The 26626-nt window shown below is 34.5% G+C and overlaps 1 protein-coding gene across 2 annotated transcripts in view; it reads right to left on the bottom strand.

Annotated features, from left to right (window-relative positions):
- LOC111054892 (lachesin) overlaps nt 1–26626 on the bottom strand; it is a 172576-nt gene that overhangs the window by 113648 nt on the left and 32302 nt on the right. The window lies entirely within an intron of this gene.

The raw sequence follows: 26626 nt of genomic DNA, 5'->3' as shown, positions 1-26626 counted from the left end.
GTGGATGATTGAAAAGTGCAGTGAGATTGAGGACCTTCAGAGCAAACATGATTACCTTAGCCCAGCAGATCCAAAAGGATTTGGCTAATTAATTATTGGAAATAATAATGAAGTTCAACGAGAACTTCAGGGACCATCTACTGAGTGCGTGATATAATTATTAATGAGCTCATTAATAAGGCCTTTTAGTGAATTAGGGTATTATTTAAAAGTGCTATATAAATTTTGATTCAAGCTTGAATACTTCGCAATGTGTTAGATATTAAAATCAGTTTATTAAGAACTATTTTCTTACGTATAATTTGAAATTTAAAGGAAGCTTATTTCCATGCATAACACGAACTCATGCCCTTGAGATTTTGAAGAAATCATTCTCTAAATTATTTATGATTAATTGAAATATATTTATTGAATCTATAGTCTGAACAGGTTCCAATTCGCTAGATTTTGAATTGACCTGAATTTTCATATATCAGTATCAATAAATATTTTTATAGCAAATGTTATTGTTAATGCTAATAACTCTTGTGATATTAGAGATAATGGAAAGCTTATTTACATTGATATTTCTTTAATGATTTATGGGAATATATTTGTGTTTTTTGTCAGCATACAAAGTTTTAGAAGTTTTTATTCCTTACCTGATCCAACTCGTGATATACAATTTGAGCTATCTTGGTACCAAGCATTATTTTCATGCAACAAATTCAATTGATGAATCATTTAAACCAGTTTTATTTATGAGCAACTATCACTTATCATCCTCTGATGATAGTCACATTCTTCAGTCAGTAAATATTTACTGATAATTATAGTAATAAGTCTACAGTATATCCTATAAGGTTCCAGAGATCGTCTAGAACTGGCGTCGTAAGTTATAAAGAATTTCGAAAGGATAAATTGGTGAACACATGTATTCATGATGAGCATTTAGAGACTCAATTAGAAAAAAACTATAGTTGAGTCTCTTTATTCTTGATCGGATATATGGTTACTGTAAACCAGTCACTTACTATCTTTTTGATTTATTTCCTGGTATTCTACAATATCTTCAAAAGAGCAGCGGTAAGAATTTTTAACTAATAGTTGTTTGAACCCATGGTGGTCTGTTATTGTGAAAATACTCATGCATCCATCACTGAGCTAAATCTGTGGTCAGAACCCCTGTATTTTTGCGAGCCGGACGGCCTTAATTTTTGCAAATTTATTTGCAAGCTAGGGATCATAGTATCACTGTTGATGTACCCAATAGCAACTTCACATATAAAGAGATTTACAAATCACCATCAATTTTGACAATTTTTTAATGAACAAAAGAACATTCCAATCCTAAAAAGATACATTGATTGATGTAAGGATTGAATAACATAGGCCTTCTGTGTAATAAACGAGTAAAGCAAATCTTTTCAAAATCTTCCTTCATTTTCTATATATACTATAATAATTTACTAATTTAAAGATTCCGAGAACGAATTTAATAAATAACTTACTACAACTAAATCAATCGCACTAAAAGCTTTGAAATTTTTCATTGCGTCAAAAACATAACCCATAAACAAGCAAGGAAATTGATCGAACCAGTCTTTTGACCGTGTTCAAATAATTTATTTGATCGCCCGTTCGGCGGCAGCTAAACTTAACCATTGATTAGACCGTGGTCAAACGTGTAACTGATGTTGGTGGAACGAATTATTTCTGATTTGACCGGCTGATAGAGTTCAACCATGTTCAAATGCCTTGACCAAGGTTGGTGAAACAGGGAATAAATCTTTTAAATACTTGTGAAATATATCCAGTCAGTACAACAATGGAGAAACAATAGCTTAAGTAAATATCCCATGGTATAGGACGTTTATGTCGCAACTTTCACTGTTATCTCAAGCTGATAGTCCACATAGTTCTTTCCCGTGAAGCTGTGTGACGCTTGAAGTCTCTCATACTGTGCCGTTCATACACTCTCACCCCAACAAAACAGTAAAAATCGACAATAATCGACAGTAATCGGCTTGAGATAACAGTAAAAGTTGTGACATAAACGCCCTATACCATGGGATATCTACTTAGGCTATTGTTTCTCTATGGTACAACTGTGTGAGGATTAAGGAACCAGGAGCGGATCACACGCCATCGCAGTATAATATCGATTTGTTTTTACCTATCTGTCTCATTCATATAATCCTTATTACAATTTACTACCTGAAACTCTGTTTGTAACCTGATACCCTGTTCAGTTCCATTACGTCTCAGTTTAGATTGGGATAAGTGATTTTCCTATTTATTTTCCTGAGTCTAAATAATGGTTTGCTAAATTGGATATATAGATGTGTTTGAGAACAAAGTGTTCGTATCATGCAGTCCAACCTAAGAAACCAGACGTAACAAGCCTATGGATTCATAGTTTTTGTAACAGATAGAATCATGATTGGTAAGAAGGAATCAACATCAGCAGCTCCAACTGAATAAAGTCACAAGAAGGAAAGAATGATCGGTTCATCCTCTTAAAGCTAATTTCTCCAAAAAAGTTGAACCACATTTCTAGTTTAAACCATCAGCTGACTCAATTCAATAATATTATGATAAATGCGAACATACATTGATTAAACGGGTTTACATAGAGAAAGTTCTGCATGTTCGATTTTAGTTTTTCTTTTCTTGTTGTCTGCTACTCTTGTTTCTGTTTTTGGCTCTTTTAACTTTTGATCTATATCTCCAGTTGATTGTGTTTTCATCTATTTTGTTCGTATTATCTATATTTGATATTCAAATATTTGCATATCGTATTCAATTTCTTTGCTTCTATTTGTTTTTCTACTATTATTTTTCTTGTGAAGTTGATTTTGTACGGTTGAGAGTTGAATAAATTCATTGAATAGTTGAGGGTCACTTTCTACGAATAAATTCAACTAGAATTCTAGTTTGTGGCATCGACTGACTTAATTGAAATAATTCATAATGAATGCGCCTATTGAATAGACGAGTTTAATAGTTGAATCAACTTTAGAGAAAACGACCCTTACTGAGAGAATAAAATATCATCCTCAACAGCATTAAACAGTGTTTTACACGTTATTGTACCTAGGTCGAATTCCATTATATTTTTAGAAATTGCCAGGTCTAAATATTGAGGAGGAATTCAACGTTATACGATATCATTGAGTTGTAGTAGCAGCAGCAGCTCGATTCCCTCGTATTTTCTGCGTAATGAAACATGCAAGATCTTGATACCCAAAGTGGCAAGGGCTCAAAGGTGCTGTTTATTATTCATTAGTTGCAACAAGCTCAATCTTGTCTGAGTGGCAGCAGGCAATGAGACTTTACCATACACTTCTAACACACATATTATACAAATCAGGTAGCACAAGTTTCATATAGAAACGCTAATCGCTTCCTGAAGTTTATTTCGTAACTAATGTTTTGAAATGTGATGAATTCTGACCCATTAATATCAATGATTAGAAAAATCTATATTCAAATTAAAATTACGGAACACATTGATGGATAGATTAATCAACTGGATCAACTGGATTAATATGTTCAATAACTTCAATAGCTCGATTCCTAAATTTACTGGTTTTATTATTCGTTCACTTCAAGGCTTCAACAATGGTGATCTCTGCCTTTCGATCGGTTGACTCATTGCTTGATCAAATGAAAAATTGAAATTGAAAAGATTGAATAGCAGCAGCTATAACGTGTATGAATATCCTTGAAATAAGAAATTTTAATATAGGATTTTATGCGGCATAATTCCAGTCTGGCATTCTACCCCATTCATTCTGATTATTAAAGCATTCATTCTTAGCTCTGTACAGAATGGATGTATTTAGTTGGTAAACTTGATAAGGAAACATTAGATTTCTTCAACTCAAATGACTGCCTCATAAAAGAAGGGAGAGAATTGAGTTTTTATGGCATTTGGTTTATCCACAAGGGCACGGTGCCCTTCTAATATGGGCAAGATATGCCCTATCTAATAGAGCAAGGTTACTTACTATTTAACCATTGTGATGTTTTTATTTGGAAAACTATATAAACATTTTAGTCAGTCATTGTTCGAAATGAGTTCAAACGTGAAAACTCATCAGCCTGTAACAAGCCTAACAGTAACAGTCTAGAATTGTGTGAAAAATTTCGTTAATTGAGTAAAAAAATATTAGTGTGATTATCCCTGTAAGATAATCACTACAGGGAGTACACTATAGGACAGTACACTATAGTGTGTACTATCCATGTAGTTATTTCTTACTTATAGAGTAGTAAGAAATTCTATTCTTAAATAATAAAGTATTGTAATAGGGTTACTTGAACATTCAATTATATAGAGAATAACTAGAGCACTTGTAATATTTTGAAACCATACACGACTAGTTTCACATTTCTTTAGTCCAACATTTGAAAAAGAACACTTGAGAATGACATCAATTTCAAGAGTAGTTGTGTATAATTAAGGCTGTGCAAATGCTAAAAATAAATTTTCAACTGGTGATATTTTTTAAAGTTTTTCGATTTGTAGACAGCTCGATTATACAAATCGAAAAACTTTGAAAAATATCACCAGTGGAAAGTTTAGTTTTAGCCTTTGCACAGCCTTAAGGGAACACTACAAGATTACTAGTTATTTTCTATTATATCCAATCCTTAAATTCAATTTTGTTAATTTTTTGTTGAAATTCAAATTTCGGATATTTGAAAAATATGTTTATATTTTTCTCAACAAACTCTTTACAAGCTGTCTTCATCAATTCATTTATGAACCCTCCAAACTCAACTTTGTAGCAGTTGTAAACGAGATCCAAAATAGGAGGAAGAAACAACAACGAAAGTGTGAAAGTATGCTGTAATAAGATGCAAGCTCACTTTTGTGCAGTGGAGTGGTAATCTGAAAGGTGGAATACTCGCTACTACTTGGAATTTGAAAGCGATTTTTCATTGTGTGGCTGGTGAGTTGGAGTGGTTCAAAACACGGCAATAAATTTGGTCGGCCGTACAGTCGCTGCGACGCGCCGCACCGCCCGTATACTGCTAGAAACGAGATGGTAAACTATCGATCGCTTTTTGTGTTTTCTCTATTCTGGAGGGGTCGACTCCTCACAGCCCATTAATGCTTATCGAAGAAGTTTTCTCTGTAGTAACCAAGTGATGCTGGAAAACACATGATAAAGGGGATTGGAGGTGGTCGATGGGAGGTTGAAGAGGGGGATGGTGAAGGGTACGAAGGAGGTGATAGAGAGGACAAGAAGGAGACAGAGAGGATCAGAGAAAGAACGGCACAGAATCGTGGGCCATGGAAGTCGGTCATTGGATCGGATATTACGCTTCCGTAAGAATTTCCATTCTGCAATTTTCAGTGGGATATACAGTTTTTAAAAACTGAGCTAGGGCAATGGAACAAGGTAGGCTACTATACATACCACCTGCAATAGATTGACCGTACAAACTGCAAAGAGAAGACTGTACTATGGCAAGTTGAGGTGATTTTTATCATTGTACCTTAAAACTCCATAATCTCCAACTTTTTTCAAATCAGGTCATGTAGATATCTTACATCAATCTGATATCTAAAAGATGTGCTTTTCACAAGATGGGATTATGAATCTTTAACAATAAATTACATTTGAATGAAGACAGCAAAAAAATGTAAATAATATTACACCTCTATTAAACGTTTTCCTTCATAGAAGCGATTAAGTCTATTCTTAAACAAATTGTAACTGGGTGCATCTGATATATCTGATTGCAGTTTATTGAAAAGTCGTGGTCCCTTAGCAAAAGCATGTAAGGAGGCCACTCTACTTCTTGTAAAGGGTTCTTTTAATTTATTAGCAAGATTTCGACGAGTGGAATATACATGTTCATCCATAACTGGAAACTCTGAACGTCTTAAATACACATACTTCAAAAGATTTATTTCAAATATGGTATCAACACTAAAAACGCCAAATTCTCTATACAATACTTCGGTTGGATATCTTATGGGTCTCTTTAAACATATTTTTATTATTCTTTTATAAAGAATTATGAGAGGTTGCAAAATTGAACTCCCACAACTTCCCCAGGATACAATACCATAGCAGATAATTGACTGTATCAGTGCCAAGAATACCATTCTTAATTGATAGATAGGAAGGACATTCCTTAATTGAACGAATTTATAAATTAATTTTCTAAGTTTTGAACAGATGTATGAAATGTGCGAGCTCCACCGTAAATGTACATCCAATACTACAACTAAATATTTTATTTCATTTTCTTTCTCTAATGTAGGACAACCACAGCTGTAGTATGGACTGGCACAATTTATATTATGTGATACTAGTTTACAGTCAGTATTATCGGGAGGCAATCCAGAGGACGACAATGAAAAGGGAAGAAATCTAGTTTTTTGAATATTCAAATGTAGGAGACTATTCTTTAACCAGGACTTGATAACATCAAAGCATTTATTAGCTCTCTGGAAGGTGATTGGCCAAGTTTCCCCCCAAACTATAGCAACTGTGTCATCCGCAAAAGAGTACAAGGAGCAATTCCCTAGATTTATATTTAATAAATCATTTATGTATATTAAGAACAAAACTGGCCCAAGCACTGTTCCTTGTGGAACTCCAATATTCACATTTAATAGTCCACTTGTCTTTTTATCAAGCCTAACTTTTTGTCTTCTACAATTTAAATATGACTCAAAGAATGACAATGCAATACCTCTTATTCCTATTGCTTCCATTTTATCCATTAGAATTCTATGGTCAACTGTGTCAAATGCTTTTTGTAAATCAAAAAATATTCCTAAGCAGTTGTCCCCATTATCTAATTTGCTCAAAATTTCTCTTGTTACTCTAAAAATTGCATCGGATGTACTCATACCTTTCGAAATCCATATTGATTACTGAACAAAATGTTGTGTTTTTCCAAATAGGATACCAGCTTCGACTTTACACACTTTTCAATTACTTTGGATATACTTGAGAGTAGGGAGATAGGACGATAGTTACCAAGTTCAGTCCTACTACCACTCTTATAGAGAGGAATAACTGTAGCTATTTTCATTTCATCTGGAAAATACCCCTGTTGGAAGCAAATATTTATAATATGCTTCAACGGGTCACATATTGCTGAAGAATTTTCTATCAGACATTTTGAATAGATTCCATCTACTCCCGGAGCAGTACCTTTTTTAAGCCCCAATATGTTATTTCTCACCTCACAGGCCGTAGCTGGATAAAAGAAAAACGACCTACAAAATGATCTATCGTCCTTATACTGGATATGATTTGAATTTGAACCTGACTCTTTGACCCTATTCGAAATTTTCTGTCCAACATCAATGAAAAATTTATTAAACTCTTCAGCCATTTGTTCACTTTCAGTGGATTTTACTACTCTACCATCAGGTATATTAATTTCTTGAATAACATTTTGGTCTCGAGATTTGGAATCAGTAGCGTCATTTATAGTTTTCCACACCTTTTTCAAGTCCTTACCGCAATTTACAAACTCATTTCTAAAGAAAATCTCCTTTGCAGAACGTATCAGTGCCTTCAAAATAGTGTTGTATTTCTTATAATAACGAACATTAATTGTGTTGAACGGCTGCTCCCTTATTTTAAGTGACATATTATTCCTTTTCCTGATACATTTCAATAACCCTTTAGTTATCCAAGGTTTCAATCGTTTCTTTCTATTACTACTTTTCTGCTTCGAAGATGAACACGAATTAAAAACATCTACTATTTTATCATAGAATTTGCTAAAAGCTACTTTAGCATCCTTTTCATAATAGACTCCATCCCATGACACTTCTTTAATTTTAATTTTAAACAGGTGGTCGTCAAAAAATAATGCATCATACTGTACAGGCTTCTTATTAGGCTCTATACTACTATTTTTTATAAACTGAATTCGCCCCATAATAGCTTCATGATCTGTTATAGAACAATTGTATATAGCTGGGTTCAATGTACATATCTTAGATTTGAGAAACAGATGATCAATACATGATCCACGATATAATGAATGTCTAGTGCAACCGTGTAAATAATTAGTATAACCATATTCCAAAAGCATATTCAAGTATTTATGACCTATTTGGGTTAGATCATTACCCAAAATATCAATATTTGTATCTCCAATCAAGATTTTGTTTTCATAACAAGTTGTTTGACTAAGGCCCATGTTATACGGACAGAAAAAAACGCGACAGATAAAACGCCGACGCTGAACTAACAATTCAGTGCTGTTATACGAGCAGCAATAACGCCGCGTCGTCGACGCCAGGGAGCTGTTATACGAGCAGCAAACACGCCGCGGCAGGCTCCGAGGGAGCCAATAGGGAGAAGTGTACGCCCGGAGGAGTATGGTGGGGGGAAGTACGGATCTGCCGCGTAAAAGCTGCCCGTATAACAGTACTCGCGTCATTTCTATCGCGCTTTTTCTGCCAATTTTACCGGTCCGGTCGCGTTGTCGACGCTGACGCCGGGTTTACAGGGTCCGACGCGACAGATAAAACGTTCGTATAACTTGCACACAGTGACGTCCATTGCTCGGTAGGCTTGGCGTCTACGTGGCGAAAAATCTGTCGCGTTTTTTCTGTCCGTATAACATGGGCCTAAGGAATATCTCCAAATCATCTAAAAAAGCCAAAGCGTCGGTATCATTAGGTGATCTATACAATGCTGTACAGCAAAACTCTACGTCTCCATATGTTATTTTAAAATTTAAAGAATTAGTATTACCAATATTTATATCCAGAATATCTAATTTTATTCCATGTTTAACATAAATTACTATTCCATCAGATTTATTAAATTTTGTTGGTTTCACAACCTTATTATGTTCAACCTTATGTTCAACTCGAAACCAGAATCTTGTGATAGCCACGTCTCAGTGAGAACTATTAAATCATATTGCGCATCAACACTAGATAAAAATAAACACAATTCATCGAAGTTCTTATTAATACTTCTTATGTTGCAGTACCTGCAATAGATTGACCGTACAAACTGCAAAGAGAAGACTGTACTATGGCAAGTTGAGATGGTTTTTATCATTGTACCTTAAAACTCCATAATCTCCAACTTTTTTCAAATCAGGTCATGTAGATATCTTACATCAATCTGATATCTAAAAGATATTCTTTTTTCAAGAATTATAATATGCGATTGAGAAAATAAAGTTTCAAAGAAGAATTGCTATGAAATTTTTGTTCATTTAATGGGTTTGAATGTGTACAGCTACATTGAAATTGCTGATAAAATTCCGAAATCAAAATATTTAAAAATGGAATTCATCCATAGATATTGATCATCATGAAACATGTTAATCCTTCATGGATGATTGTTATTAGAATGGTGTTATATTTTCTCTCCTTCTCAACATTCAAGTGAATGCTTGAATCTGAAGTGATAGATGAATTTCATTGGATTTAGTGATGATTGTTAAAGGTTGAACAAGTAACAGAATGAATTTATTAATAAGCAATATATAAAAAGATGTAACTACCACAGAACCAATCAATGGAATAAAATTAAAAGAGTTGGACTTGATAACTGGAATGAAATATTCCCTTGGAACTGATGCATTCAATTCTGGATGTTGAGTGAAAAAGAATAGTGAATCTTATAAAAACCACTAGAGCTTCCTATCATACATTAATTTGTCCTTTTTGCAGTGTAAGAGGAGGACCAAAAATATTACTCAAGTTTGCAACGTTGAAAAAACGCCAACAAATCGCTTTAGAGCTCCAAATACGGTTCCGGTTCAGTAGAATCATATTGGATCGCATCCCAAGGGAAAATCACGGAGGGAGATGTGCGGAGGGAAAGAGGGAGCGCAGAAGGGGAAATGGACAAAGAACGACCATTTCTTCAACGGTCAGGCAAGAGGTGATGAGGCCCATTATCGTAACTAAGAAGTCCCTTCTTCCCTTGTCATCCGCACTTAAGAGATTTGTTCCAAAGCCGCAAAGTTTTGCCCTAGCTGCAAACAAGTAGCACTTGCACGCTGACTTCGGCCAAAGTATTTCATTTTCGTAAAAAAATTATCCAAGACGAGCAAGTAATTGATTGGAGGGGGAGTTTTGGAGCCACCTATTCATGGAATAGACGCATGATTGATTATTATAGGTCACCAATCATTCGTACATAGAAAATGAACAAAAATAGATATTCAATTGATGAACAATAGACATACCAAAATAGCCCTTCAATATACGTAATAATCAAATACAATATTCACAATGTACAGAACAATAGCGTAGTATATGAATGGCAGGTGTGGTTCTTATTAAAATTGAAATGGCATTTAATTAAAAAAATATTCCATTGATAAAATAATAATAAATTAATCTTTTTTTTATTTGTGAACTATAAGTATGGTGGATTCATTTTCTGTTGAACTTCTCTCCCATTCACTGTTAAGCTCAAAAATGTTATTTCATCGACAAGTTTAGAGATGATCTTTAGAGGATATCAACTGTACTCAATGAACTATTGTTAGGGTAACTACTATGTAAAAGTTAATTGGTTGAGCTATCTGTAGGCTATATGAAGGAGAATTTCATGAATGGAAGCTGTCTATTTGTTAAAGTCGAAGAAATGTGAATCGCTTTTATAAATTGCGAGCTTTTATAAATCGCTTTTATAGTGAGAGAATTGTTCAAGATCCTAAGCATCATAAACTAATCAATATCATGGCATTTATTTCCAAATATGGTGATCGAGAATGGGTAGAGGAAGTGATCTTTTGACAGAGGAAGAATATTTCTAGAAAACTCTTTAGATTCCAAACCATAACTAACCAGCTGAAATCGTTTCACTCATCTCCAATTGCGATTATAAGATGAAGATGCGTTAAGTTGTCTCGAACCAGATTCCAAGCTGATGAAAATACATCCGGTCTAATTACGAACAACCGCGTATGATAGAAAAGGAAATATGATAGAGTCAAGGGAAAGGAAGTATAGAGAAGACAGAGAGTGGGAAAATCATATGAGAGGGTATAATGAGCGGAAGAGATTGATTGATTGATTGAGTACTTTATTTATGTAGATTACAATATATACTGGCTTATACACTTATATACAATAGCTTACAATACAGCAAAATTATAGATGAATTTACATAATATAGACTAAGAAAATAATTATTGAACTGTATATGGCTGAAGACAGTCAGTACACCAAGGCGAGCAAAGATGGGCTTGCAGTGGGCAAGATGATCGCTGCCTGTTATAATTCTTATAGCCCTCTTTTGCAGTCTCAGCACATCAGCAGCCCCCGCTGAATGACCCCACAGAAGCAAGCCATAGGTAATGTGGCAATGGAAGAGCGCATGATACATCATTATCAGGTACTTCTCAGTCACCAGGCCCCTCATCTTGAGCAGCAGAAAGCAAATGCGGGAGAGTCGACTGGTTACTTGCTGTATATGATTGTTCCAGCTGAGTTTGCTATCCAAGACAAAACCCAGCAGCTTCACTGGATTCTGAGGGTCACGCGGCTCACGTGACAAGCTGCAGATGATCCTTTGGGTCTTGTCCTCATTCAGCTGGAATCGATTAGCCAGGAACCATGAAGTGGCAGACTGAAGATGCTCCGCAGATGCCTCCAAAACCCGCTCAAGCTCAGCACCCGATGACAGTAGAGATGCATCATCCGCGAACATCAGAGAGGAACCGTGGTCGTCGAGGTCATTTATCATGACAAGAAACAGTGTAGGCCCCAGCACCGATCCCTGAGGAACACCAAAAGTTACCGGAAGTGTCTGGGAGTCAGCACCACTGAGGGAGACAAGCTGAGTCCTTCCAGAAAGGTAAGAGCCCAAGATGGAAAGGGCAGAGTCTCTAAGACCATAAAAGCTCAGCTTTCTAAGAAGAATGCCATGGTCCACGCAGTCAAAGGCTCGGCTCAGATCACAAAGAGCAAGAGCAAGAGACTCACCATCCTCGAAGGCAGCATCAATCCGCTCAGCCACATGGTCGACTGCACCCACTGTTGATCTCCCAACTCGGAAACCAAACTGCATGTTGGAGAACAGGCCATTCTCCTCGAAAAAAGCCTCCAGCTGAGGCTTTATCACTGCCTCAATCACCTTGCCAAAGACAGGAGTTTTGGAGATTGGCCTGAAGCTACGAAGGTTCTCACGATCACCCTTCTTGAAGACTGGGACAGTTCTTGATGTTTTCAAGAAATCAGGAAAATTTCCAGACCTCAAGCACTCATTGACAGATGCAGAGAGAGGAACTGCAATGGCATCAACAACCTCTCGAAGCATGCTCACAGACATGCCAAACACATCTGGACTTTTTGAGGGTTTGAAAGAGCGTATGATCCTCCTCAAGGCAGCTGGTGTGGTGGGGCGAAAGAAGGAGAGATGCTCCTGTCCCGGCTGGATTCTTCCTTCCAACAGATCAATTGGATCAATGGCAGTATCAGGCAGGGAATCCACTATATCCTGAACCGAACCCACAAAGAAGCCATTAAAATCATCCGGGCTTGCAAAGTCGATCTTTTTCCGTGGCATGGATCTGTTTGTATTTATCACATCCCAGGCAGCTTTGCATTGGTTAGGTGCATCCTCGATCTGTCGCTCAGTTGCCAACCTCTTAGCCAGCTCGATCCTCCTCTTGTAGAATTGTTTAAAGTTTCTATATCTAGCAGAGCTGTCAGCATCACCATCCTCACATCGGTTCTTGAGAGCGAGCATGAGTCCCTTAAGTCTGGCCAGATCATCAGTATACCACTCCCTGTGGCCATCCAGATGTCTAGGTCTCCTCCTTAGTGCCTGGGGACGGTGCGGCCTGACAATCTCAGGAAAAAAGAAATCGAATCTGTCACGAAAATATTGAAAAAAAGCTGCAAACAACTCAGTACCACCTGAGGAGAGGAAAATGTCATTCCAGGGTGTACTGGACAAGATACCTCTGAAATTTTCAAGGGCTGATTCATGCACAGGTCTCGATCGAAAAATGTAATCAGCATGCCAGGTAGAAGATGGCGCGACACGTGCCTCAGCCGCCTTCGGGAGGATGCAAGCAGTACTCAAAGCAGAGTGGTCATCCCCATGCAACTCTATCACATTTGTGCTGCAAAATTCAGACTGAAGGCTAACTGCAACGTTGTCAAGGCAAGCTCTTCCTCTTGTAGGTTCAGTGCAGGTGATATACATTCCATAACATTTCAGCAATTCAATAACAGATCGAGTTTTTGGGGCATCACTGATAAAATCAACATTGAAATCACCAGCAATCAGAATTTCAGAATCATATTTCTTGGTTAAAAATATCAATAGCCGTTCAAAAAGTTCACAAAAATGCACAAAATTCCCACTAGGTGAGTGATACAAAGACACAATAATAACACGTAATTTAGGCACTGAAATGGCAACCACTTCAAGGTCAAGTTCGCAACAAAAAGGGGTTACATCAATAACATTGAAGTCAAGGTCAATTCGAACATAGAGGGCACATCCCCCACATCTCGTCACACATCTACAAAAAATTGAAGCAAGAACTAGGTCTGATATCTTCATATAGAAATCAATTTCAGAAGTAGTCAAAAAATGATCATTCAAACATAAAATTTCAAGTTTTTCATTCTCTACAAACAATGAAAGTAAGCCTTGTTTGTTTCTCACGCTCTGGGCATTCCAGTGACCCACAATCAGTTTTATATTCTTTTGAGTATCATCATCTATAAGCCTGAGTAGTGGTTGAGGCTTGATTTCCCTAAAAAAACACGGGAATTAACATGGTTTCTGTAGGGTATGAATCGGCGCACAAGAGCTCCCGAAGGCCAAAATTCAGAATTTAATAGCCTTTCCAAAGATTCGGAAGGCACCTCAATTTTAAACGATTTATATGAATTGAATTTAGTGTTAAGTTCAATACACTGAGACACCTCAATTTTCCTATCAGCTAGGAACGATTTCACAGTATCAACAGTTTCACTTAAAGAAATACGGGAAAGAAAAATATGATTACTTTCACTTGAATGACTAGAATCATTAGAAAATCTATCATGCATTGTAGTTTTAAGTCCAATGACCTAATTCTCAATTATTCAATTTTTATTATTTTACATCTGTTCTTTCTTACTTTTATAATGTCTCTAAATTCATTTCATCCTCGGAAAATCTCATTATCAATTCAATATGTACTGTTTTCTTCATTTGTTACTGATTTTACAAATCCCGAAAAAGCTATCTTGTTTTAACAAGTGATAATTTTGTATGTAGAATATTATCAGATTGTTATTTGTCCATACAGGTTTATTGATTTACTTCAAATATGAATAACTTGAAACACAAACCTGCTTGTACAACGAATTTAACTACTGGATCATGGAATTTAAGTAAACTGGTCTAACCATCATGAAGACTAAGCAAAGTAGTGTATTTCGGTAAGCGGCATCATCAAATTCCTACATTTTCTCCAACTACATATTCTCTTTGCAAATTAATAACCTGGAAATCTTTCAAAACTTCGAGTGAAACATTTTAATGGGGTAGCACTACTTCCTATTATTGGAGATTTAGAGTTCATGAACTATAATAGTTCATGAAATCTAAATTTAATTATTTTAGCAATCGTTTGTAACTCGGTAATATTAATGGTTCCATCATGGTTATCATATTTGCTTTGAGGAATATATTTTGATTTTCTTGACTCAAATATCGAATTATCTTGAACTGATTTCTTTCATTGATGTTGAGCTTCTGACATGATACGCCGTCTCTGGGGCTCATTGCATACTTTATCTACCTATTGTTTGCAAATAGTTTATTATTAAACTGGTTGTAACATGACAGGACAATAACGCTGGAGAAACACGAAGTCAAACATTTCACTTCATAGTGGATGATTTAATAGAATCAACAGTTCGCAATTGAAAATTCATATTTTCTTGAATTTCGAGCTTATTTTCAATTTCAGGTGAAAATGTTACTGAACATTAATTGTAGAGATTTTCATGCTCAATCTTTTCCAATTGGAATTTTTCGTTTAAATTGTATCTGAAGCCTTATAAAATTGGGAATCTAAAATCACACTTTGCATAGATGGGGCGGAGCTCCTGAAATAAATTAGATCAAAATCGTTGGAACCGTTTTTGAGAAAATCGTGAAAAACCCTGTTTTTGACAACATCTTCGCCATTTTAGCAGGCCATCTTGAATTGCATTTGATCGAGATTGTTCGTGTTGGATCCTTATATTGTAAGGACCTTAAGTTTCAAAAATTGGGAGATGAGATATCGTGTACACACACAACACACACACACACACACACAACACACACACACACACACACACAAACCAATACCTAAAAAACACTTTTTGTACTCACTTGACCTTGAAACGTGAAGAAATTGAGAAATTGGGGTACCTTAATTTTTTTCGGAAAGCAATACTTTCCTTACCTATGGTAATAGGGCAAGGAAAGTAAAAACAAGCTTTTAAGGCCGGTTTCTGAGCTCGAGAAATAAGGTTAGTTTTTTCTCTTTAAAAGTACTTTATTCTGAAAAAGACTTGCAAACTATAAATTATGAATTTAGAAGTACTAATCCAAATAATTTAGGTATTCAATGACCTCTATTTGGCTAACCATCTAGGCCTACTCCAAAATAGCTGAGATGTGTTTGCTCAGTTCAAGACTAGAACTTAGTTTCAAAACCTACCCCAGTCGAGGGCTTGATATCACGCTGTTTTAAGTTCTGGACTTAATTTTTGATAAATCCTCGACTCAGAAAGAGGCGAGAATCTAATTCAAGTCCTGGGCTTATAAGCCCTTCACTCAGAAAGCGAAATCATAAACTCCAGAGTCTAACGTGATCTCCAAACTCCAGGGTCTATCCAAGTCCTCGGCTACGTTAACGCTCTGACTCCAGAGTTTAAAGCCAGTTAAAGTCTAGAACTTAGCTACAGTAAATCCCGAGCTCGGAAAACGGCCCTTAGAGGCAGTTTGATTTAGTAAGATGATTTTAAATTGTTTAAGAATCTACTGTCACTCATACCGATTTTTTTCATAAAATCAGGCCTTCTCACTAATCACAGTATTGGTAAACCAGGAAAGAGAATCTCAAAACACAATACTATTTGCCTGTATGCTGAGTAGCAGTTATCAATTATTCTTCACTAAAATAAAATGAAAAGTTGCTTGTTATAAAACTTGTTGAATGACTTTTATTTAAAGTATTTCTTAAACTTCTCAAGTGAAGGTGGCTCATCGTTATTGTTTTTTATAACAACATTGAAAGTTAGTGTACCTCAACACTAAACAGTAAACCTGTAATCTGACATTAATCCTTTAATGAAGCATGGGCATGTTAAAAAAACATTGAGAATAATTCAGCCCACCCAGCCTTATGGAGTCGGCGCCAGTGCTAATATATTATAATAATTACAGTATCGTATTGAACTTCGATTCCTGAACTTGAACTACGGTATTGATGATGTATAATTCATGGAGTTTCACTTCGACATACCGATTAGGAAATTTAATATTTGAATCAAGATAATGATGTTCAGAGCTGGTTGTACAGAGAAACTGTGATTGAATAACTTTTTTCTGCCTGGTAATATGGTTTTTCCATTTACTTGAAGCGTGGAGCCCCAACGTTTTTATGGGGAAGCGGATGTTTAAGGGTGAAAGTGCTTTGTGATTGGGTTTTGGACTGCGGCCATGCAAACAGAACGTTTTATTCCATCCCAAACAAATAACAAAGGCAGAGATGATTCAGCATATCACCCTCCGTGTTCACAGTTTTTGTAACAATTTGGTATTCTACTCCCGTATTAAATAATGTAATATTCCAATATTATTTAGATCGATGATTGTGTTAGCCAAAGGTCACGTAGAGTTTAATTGGATATGAACATGTTCAAATTTCACATCATAGTAAAATGAAAAATAAATCAGAAAAATGTTCTCAATATGCCCTATTATTGGAGTAGGTTTTATTTGTACAGTTATATTTCTGATTATTCGTTGTCTCACACTGAATCAAATTACGAAAAACGTTCTTGTATCTTTATTTCGATGATAACATTTCTGATCAATTTAAACATACTCTATGTTCCGAATGATTTCTTTTAATTACTTCATAATAATATAAAAATCTTATAGTTATAAGCGCAGATTGTAATTAGACTATTTTATTTGTCGAAGATAAGAAAATGTTGTGCAAAACTGAAAGTAAACAGTAAGCTCCACTTCTAAAAAGCAATAATAATATTGAGTCACTTGGTAATCTTGACCAAAGTTATGATGATAAAGTTTAGTTGATAATCTCAATTGAGAAAAATCGAGCTAATGATGTTACAAAGTTCCACGTAACTAAGCCGTTTTTGATCGAGCAGTGATCAATCCAATGTGTTTTTTAACAATAAAAATGGCCAGTACCACTCTCAACAATGAAATTCACTTCAATTCGAAATATATTCAAGTATGGAATAAAAATAATTTAAATCCTGATAAACTGATTTGTTATCATCATTCTCATTTTTCAAATACTGGAAAATTAAAATTTATAATTTACAAGTTATGTGGATTTTGTCACGTTATTTTTTATAATTAAATAAAGATTAGCCTCCTGCTTGGCATCAATCGGTAGAGCATGAAAATATTTTAATAATTATAAAATCAGGTCGTGGTTTTTACTAGGATATAGTCTCATAAAAATCTTTATAGGCCCAGATATGAGCTTCTACAATAATACTGGTAATTTATTAAAAAAATATATATATATAAAGCTTATATCCTACAGTATAGAGGAATAAAAAATAAATCATACACCATAAAAATTTTATACATATATTAACAAATATCTCAAAAATAAATCAGAGCAAAAATATATAATATAAGACAAAACAATAATCGAAATCAATAAAATATCACAGGCTAATACTATTCTTTAAGTTCTATAGCACGAAACGCTACCATGTGCTTTCATTTTATGATCATATGCATTTATTTGCATGCAGCTTCGAAATCAGCTTGCTGATACTTGTCAACTTGGACGATTCTATTTAGAATCTAAATTTCTTAAGTCAGCATGATAAATTGACAAACTGGTAATCCAAATATATATATTAAATTCTATAGTTTCTAATAGATTTCTTTGTAATAAATATATTTTTTATCTCAGGGTGCAAGATTCGGCACCTGAAGGAATAAATAGAGCAATTCATCTAGTGAATCAGAGCTACAATAAACTATCGCAAATTATATTGCAGAAATTAATGATCATATGAATATTGTATTAACAGCCTAGATCTTATACTTCTTTGATTGATAGATCTTCCAATATATGAATTGATTCGTTACTTTCTAATAAAATACCTTTTATACTTCATTTCCTTGCGCAAGTATTTTTACCAAATTCTTAATTTATAAGAAACCCTTTCGACAAGCTAGCTTTGATTCTTATTTAATTTCGAAGCACTGAGGGCGCCCTATCACTATTTCAATATTTTTCACTCACATGCCGGAATTTTCTATGAGCTGCTGGTGTCGACCCAAACTCCTGGTGGTCCTGGATTATTGTAGCCGGAGTCGTCTCTTCCAAGGGGTTATAAAATTATTCAAAAATGACCTTTGCTTTACATTAGCATCACAAAGTCTTATGAGAAAATTTAGTAATTCAATTTAACTTTAAATTATTAAAAGGTACAGTAAGGTATTGCGCTCTTTAATTTTTGGTGACCTCTCATGGTGGTAGTTGGCAGGCGAGTGGTGGTTCTCCTCTCTCATTTTTACAATTTTCATTTCCGATTTCCAAATTTACATAAAATTTAAATATTCTGTTCCTCCGCCATTCAAGGCTCAAATAGATCGTACCAAACTATTAAATTATTACTTATGTTACATCTTTCATAATTTCTTTGCCTTCGGGCCGTATACAAAATATAAACTGTACAACAATAATTTACAAATTTTTATCATTTGTAGAAATATATACAAATATATTTGAACTGGCTCACTATTGCCGCCTATCAATTGCCACTATTTGATTGGTGCATGCAAATTATTACAGTATTCATGCGCCCAGTAACCTCCTACTTCCTTAATACATCTAATTATTTTTGTTGGGGTTTTTTAATATGACTTTTACATGCCAAGTAATTTTATAAAGGTTATAGATTGTTTCCTAAATTACAACAATTAGCCACGTGTAGCGTTTAGTTCCTCAAGTTGCATACTGTTTTGCCACAATAAATTTCTGCCAAGGTGTTTGGTCAGATTCTACGTTGTGCGACTCGGTCAATCATTAGGTCGCCGATCAGTAGATGTTTTATGCCTAACCTCAAATTTTCAATATTTTATATAATATTATACCGGTAGCAAAAATTATTTCTATTTCTATTAGGCTGTTGTACAATTTAGCCAGGATGTCTGATATTATCTAATCTTTAACGTTATCATCTTTGGCGATATTAGCCTATTACTTCACTTAGACCTATAAATCTTTCAACTAGGGATTTTTATTCATCCATCCAAATTTAAATACGTTACAATTTGTACGTCTTAAAAATATGCACGTGTTCACACATTAAAACTGCATGAATGTAGCATTTTCGTTGGTGAGAAAAAGTTTGATTATTTCTAGTGTTTTCCTGTTTCTCTTCTGATGATGCTCAGTCAACTGGTATAAATATGCACACAAAAAGGGCGAACAAGCGTGTTGATGGGGATATCACATTTCCTCTTTTGTTTACGATTTAGGGTGGCTGAGAATGTTCCGCCAAAAACACTTTGCCAGAGCGAATATTATGCAAGATAGAAGCTTGCCTCCTTACCACCTTCCAGAAAAATATGTGATCATCTCGGTTGAATACCAAGTTTTTTAGAACTTGTCAATATAAACATTTGTAAGGTATGGACGTTTCGGGGAAACTTGAATCTTGATAAACTTCCGCTTGAGAAATATTATTAAAAAAAATATCCTAAGACAGTTTGCATACGATACATAAGAACAATCTTTATCCTCAATCTGAGTTTCAAAGGAATAATGAACCGAAATCGATGAGCTGATTCTTGATGAAATAACAAATTCTACTTTCATTCCATACTTTCCCTCTTTCGTGTTTATTTTCTATCGACGAATTTTCATGTAGGCCTATCCCTTTCCAACACTGATCTACATTATTCATTGATTTTGTCAGTAAAGTTGAGATTCTGTTTTCGGAGAAGTAGGAAAATATCTGATGTTTTAATTTCAACATGGAAGTGATCAATTAAAATTATTAATCGATTGTTCCGAGAATCTCCAATTTCACTTTATTTTTTAACTATAATTCACAGTATAACTCCATCACGTGATAAAAACAGTGAAATTTCCAGTGGATATCAGACAAACATCTTCTTCAGCTGTGAATCTCTAAAATCTTCAAAGACATATAACCATTCTCTGCCTACCCCTGACTCTGTTTGACCGAGCAAAGTGAGGTCTAAGATTCAAGTCGACGATTTGGCATTTCTTTCTCTTAGTGTTTAAATGCTTATATGTTGCGCATTTACGGCGAAACGCGGTAATAGATTTTCATGAAATTTGACAGGTATGTTCCTTTTGAAATTGCGCGTCGACGTATGTATAAGGTTTTTGGAAATTTTGCATTTCAAGGATAATATAAAAGGAAAAAGAAGCCTTCTTTATACGCCAATATTAGAGTAAAAATCAGACTATAGAATCATTCATCATAAATCAGCTGACAAGTGATTACACAGATGTGTGGAGAGGCCAGTCTATTGCTGTATTTCCTTAAGGTCTATAGTTTCAATCAGGTACTTGTGAATGAGAATACTGCGTGGGGTCTACTGTTCACAGAACTACTAGTATTCTATATCACAGCTTTATGTTGTCCTTGGACTTTTCGGAAATTTTGCATTTCAAGGATAATATAAAAGGAAAAAGAAGCCTTCTTTATACGCCAATATTAGAGTAAAAATCGGACTATAGAATCATTCATCATAAATCAGCTGACAAGTGATTACACAGATGTGTGGAGAAGCCAGTCTATTGCTGTATTTCCTTAAGGTCTATAGTTTCAATCAGGTACTTGTGAATGAGAATACTGCGTGGGGTCTACTGTTCATAGAACTACTAGTATTCTATATCACAGCTTTATGTTGTCCTTGGACTTTTCCACAATAATTTCCTGACCTTTCCTATTCCATTGTAATCATTTTCCCATATTTTTTTCCTTTATATTGACCAAGCAAATTGAGGTCAAAGATTCAAGTTGACGGTTTGGCATTTCTCTTGATGTTTGAATGCTTCTATGTTGCGCATTCACGGCGAAACGCGGTAATAGATTTTCATGAAATTTGACAGGTATGTTCCTTTTTAAATTGCGCGTCGACGTATATACAAGGTTTTTGGACATTTTCCATTTCAAGGATAATATAAAAGGAAAAAAAAGCCTCCTTCATACGCCAATATTAGAGTAAAAATCAGACTATAGAATTATTCACCATAAATCAACTGTTTAGTGGACTATAATACTACCCGTTCAAAAACATCGAAAATCTTGAAAATGTATCTTTCCATCAACGTTGTGGACAGTTGCAGCCAGACCTGATAACAGCGCTCACGCTCACATTCCGGGACGATACGTCACGGTACGATAGGACAGAAAGCTTTATGTTTATTTGAAATTTTTTCTAGACATTTTAAATTGATTAATTATTTTTTTTTGAGAAAACATCACAGGTCAATGTAACTTACTGAGTGCGAGGTCTACTGTTCACAGAACTACTAGAACCAAGATTACTTTTTCAAATTCTAATTGGAGTTGTCGTATTTTATTAGTTCCGTCATATTCTATAGTGTTATTGAATTGTGTGGCGAATCATCTGATATTTGTCACCTGTGATTAACAACCTGTTTTCAACTTGCATTAGTTTGTTTATTAATTGTATCAGTTTATTTGATATTTTCTTAGTTCAATAATAGAGAAACAATAGCTTGAGCTATTGTTTCTCTATGGTTCAATTTTGACATCCCTACATTAAAACATCTTATCTCATTTATCCAGTTTTCTTTACCTTATCAATTCTATCATAGGAAATCGACAAACTAAATTTCCTATATTGGAGACCCTGACGTGATGGACAGCAAGCATTCTCACATATATTTCTCTGTTGCATATCCATAAGTTTTCACTATAAAATTGAACTTTAATTTAAAAAAAAAAAACACTTATGGAGTGAAAATTCACTTACATTGGTAGTGACGATCGTTTTGACCTGTTGTTGGTCATCATCAGACTGTAGGAAATTTACTCTAATGTTTTAGAGTAAATATATTTCTCGTGAGTAAAGTTACCTAGATAAGTTACTCAAGCTAATGAAGAACAAATTTCTGCTCGACGTGAACAGTTTACGATTCACAATTATTAATGCATCAATTGGCTCGAGAATTTAAAACTCTAATAACTATTTGTAAGACTTTGTTAACCCATGAAAAGTTTCCAAATACCTATTCATGAAATTTTGAATTGAACACTTTCAAGTTTGTTTTTAAACATTTTTGTAAAGATGGATAGCTAGTTTTAATTTCTACAAAAATGAAAATTACATTTCTGAAACATGAATCAAGTAGTGCACATAATAAAAAGGAAACACTTTTTGAATACCAACAAACATCTGGACTGGGAGAGAGCAATATTTACTGATGAAGCATGGATAAATGACAGTACTATGTAATTCAGGAATGGGAAAGAAGAGTAATCATTCAAGAATTAAACACTACTCGGTTTATTTAATGATGCGTTAGAAGCTCTCCACTCACTTGGAGAATGCTTACATCTGGTTGAAGGCGTATGGCAACCTCTTTCTTTCTTTTCAAAAAATCATCTTTGAAAGAAAGTTGCTGGCCAGTATACTATCTCCACCTCTTGCTTTCTTTTCAAAAAAATTATCTTTGGAAGAAAGTTGCTGGCCAGTATACTATCGCTAGCTACTTGCTGTTTATATAGCGGTACAGCATTTCCGCCACCTCTTAGAAGGACAGCTCTTTACTATCTGCACAGACCACAAGCCTCTAGTCAATGCTTGCCAACCAATATACTCCACAAACTCAACCAATCAACTTCTAACAATTCAACTCAACCAATTATCATTCATCTCTGAGTTTTCGATGGATATACAATATGTCAAAGGTACCCACCTTCAGAAGATAACATCAGAGAATTCTTCTCTTTCATTGGAACGTGTGCTCATTCCTGGATCACCATTTACTGTGTTCTGTGATGTATCTACAGGGAAACCTTGACCGTTCATTCACAAGCTTTTAGATGACAAGTCTTTGACAGCCTCCACAACCTGAGTCATCCCGGCCTCAATGCTACACAATTTCAAAATTTCAGATGGCCAAATTGTCTGCCCGGGGGAGTAATGTGGCGAATCTCCTGATATCCGCCACCTGTGATTAACAACCTGTTTTCAACTTGCATTAGTTTCTTTATCAATTGTATCAGTTTATTTTATATTTTCTCAGTTCAATTTTGTCATCTCAACATTGAAACATCTAACCATTCATCCAGTTTTATTTAATCAATTTTATCTCAGGAAATCGACAAACTAAATTTCCTATAGTAGTAACACTTCGTGTGAACTTTGTAACGTCCTTTTGGGGTTACATGTGCCCAGCTGGCAGTAGTCGGTAGAACAAATGAGATTTGAATATTTTTCATATTTTTGGCCTGCTGAAATAAAAATACTATTTTATTCTTACCAGCTCTTCAAGGAGCTTATATAAAATTCTGCTATCAGTTGCTGCAAACTGCTGCCGCTTTATCAATCTGCAATCCTTACCGTTGCTCTGATTGACTCGACAATTATAGATGCTGAAGTTATAGATAAATATAAGGGTTCTAAATATTGCACAAGACAATATGGTATCGACACCAATCCAACTCGTTACCATCTGACAAAGGGGTCAGTAGTGTGAGATAATATCGAGTGTGATCGAAGACGGTATTTGATTAGAATTCCTTATACTTTCTATTGACTTGTAGTACTGCTTCGACTCAATTCTATGACCCTGTGTTTCAGTCAATTCGATTTCAGTAATTATGTTGAACCATTCAAACAGATCTTGAGATCGTAATATTTCTGAAGATTTAAAAATCAATGCTGTATATCGCTGATTTATCCAACACATTCGATGAAGAATATAGTTGGTTGATAATTCTATTAATTTGTAAATAACGATAAAATATGCTAGTACAAGATTGGTCATGCATGAAGACAGGATTATAAATGAAACGTACACCATTCAACAAATAAAATATATATAATTTACACAAATATAGATCTAATAAGCAATAATAAAATATGAAACGATAAATATAAGAACAATATGAGAAAGTATGCAGAAAAAAATATCACAGATAGCTAACTATAAAATCTTATTATGCTTACTAGCATCGATTGAATAATTCTCGTAATTTTCCTATAAGCATATATTATACTAGCAAGAACCCGTGCTTCGCAAGGATCTGTTTTAAAACTTGACAAAATGAAAACTTGAAGTAATGAAATTTTGAAGAATTGAGAATAGGCCTATAACCATCCCTGCTTAATTAAGAATCTATAAGCAAAATTTCAAGGTAATTAGTCCAGTAGTTCAGACTTGATGATGCGTCAAACATAATTTTCCTATCCCGTACGTGCATAAGCCAGCTCTTTACTTCATATAATAATTATTAGAGATAATATAGTTGACGACTGCAAGAGATAGGACTGTGGAACAGAATAGTGGTGAAACTATGATAGCGCCAGAAGTGTCTCAAACACAATAGTAGGTACTACTTCAACTTTTTGAAAGTGATTTAAAAAAATGTTAAAACAACAGAACTGAATCCTTATCATTCTACCTTCATTTAGAGAGGCTTTTGTTTGAGCCTAATGGAAATCTATTTATAAAAAATGAATGTCTGTTAGTGTGTTTGTTTGTTCCCTGTAGACTTGAAAACTACTTGACATAACGGCATGAAACTTTGGGAATATGTTGTGTGAATATTGGGAATCGTTTCTGAACAGAAATTTTAATAGGGGGGCTAATAATAATTATTTATTAATCCATTTTACAAACATATTTTTCGAAATTTTCGGCCGAGCGGCTACTGAAGAACGAAAAGATGATCATGATTCAAGATCATAATTATTATTGTGATAATATGATTTAGCATCTAAAGTTACCAGCTGTAATAAACATATCACCCTGTGATAAATTATTTTGTACTGGTATTAAAACGGTAGTTTGGAGTTGAAGTGTAGTTGATTGGTACCAGCTGTTGATAATGGTTCCTTAGAAGACCTATACAAATAATTATCACTCCCCTATCATTGAGAAACTGGAAAATGTTGAAAAAAATTATTCACCTAATGAAAGAAAGTATATATATATATATATATATATATATATATTATATATATATATATATATATATATATATATATATATTGTATAGTATATATGTATAGTATTCATATTGCATTCATTAATTACTGAAGAATGAAAGAATAATTTACAATTTTTTGAATTTAGCCTAGCTTATATTCATCCTAAAATGGAAAGAATATGGAATTCTGTGTGATTCATCGTACATCGCATATTTCCTGGACCATATATCGACAATCTACAGCTATGAAAACATTGAATATTTTCCTTTGAAACACTGATATAACCTTTTTTTTTAATTGAAAACTTTACTGATAGATATTACCACCAATTGATTGAGAAGAATAATATGTTATCGGAATAATGAATGCTGCATGACTAAGCACATAGGAAGTCCGTATTGAGATGTAGATGAACATGTTGATTGTCAGATAAATTTCATGATTCACCAAATAAAGTCAAGTGTAACATGAGATACATTGGCGGTACAATGTTCGCTGTGTAAGCTAATTGTAAATTAAGCTTTATTATTAATAGCCAACGCTGAAAAAGACAGGCTCAATCACCAGGAATACTATAAATCTATGAGGGACCAGTAAGCCATTAATTTCGAGTAGTTCAATTACTTCCATTATGGACACTGGATACATTATGGACAATCAATACGTATGAAATTTATTAGCTACCGTACAGAATAAAAAGTTTTTGATTGCAGTGACCCCGACTACTGTATTATGAATAACCATTCAGATCAAATATAAGGAATTACTCGCATCTCTCATCAACTCGTAATTTTCATTAACAAAATATTAACAAAAAATATATTATATCAAGTTATATTCAAAAAACTCACGGCTAGTATTCAAGTTTGTCTTTTTCTGGCCGTGCTACAAATAAATGTAGGTATATGTTTGACATTTTGTTTCTGTAATCTTGTTGTCTATTAAGAAAGTTTTCAATGTGATTTTTGATGGCAATAAAATTTGAATTTGAAAAAAGAATCATCAACAAACTCCTAACCAAAGAAAACCTTTGTGCTCTGTTCTAATCGGAGTGTATGAGACTCCATATACAGCTGATAGAAGGCGCAAACCGAACTGGCCAAGCATACAACGATGGAACAAACACATGCTAAGCTCGCGCTCTCAATCAACGCAAAATCAATTCGATCAGCTAATTGATGAAATTGTTTTAAGCTTTCCAATGATTACAACATATGTTAGAATATCAT

This window comes from Nilaparvata lugens, chromosome 2 (assembly GCF_014356525.2).
Source record: "Nilaparvata lugens isolate BPH chromosome 2, ASM1435652v1, whole genome shotgun sequence".
NCBI classification, from domain to species: Eukaryota; Metazoa; Arthropoda; class Insecta; order Hemiptera; family Delphacidae; genus Nilaparvata; species Nilaparvata lugens.
Note: the sequence above shows the minus strand (reverse complement) of the source record. Positions and strands in the feature narration are given on the sequence as shown.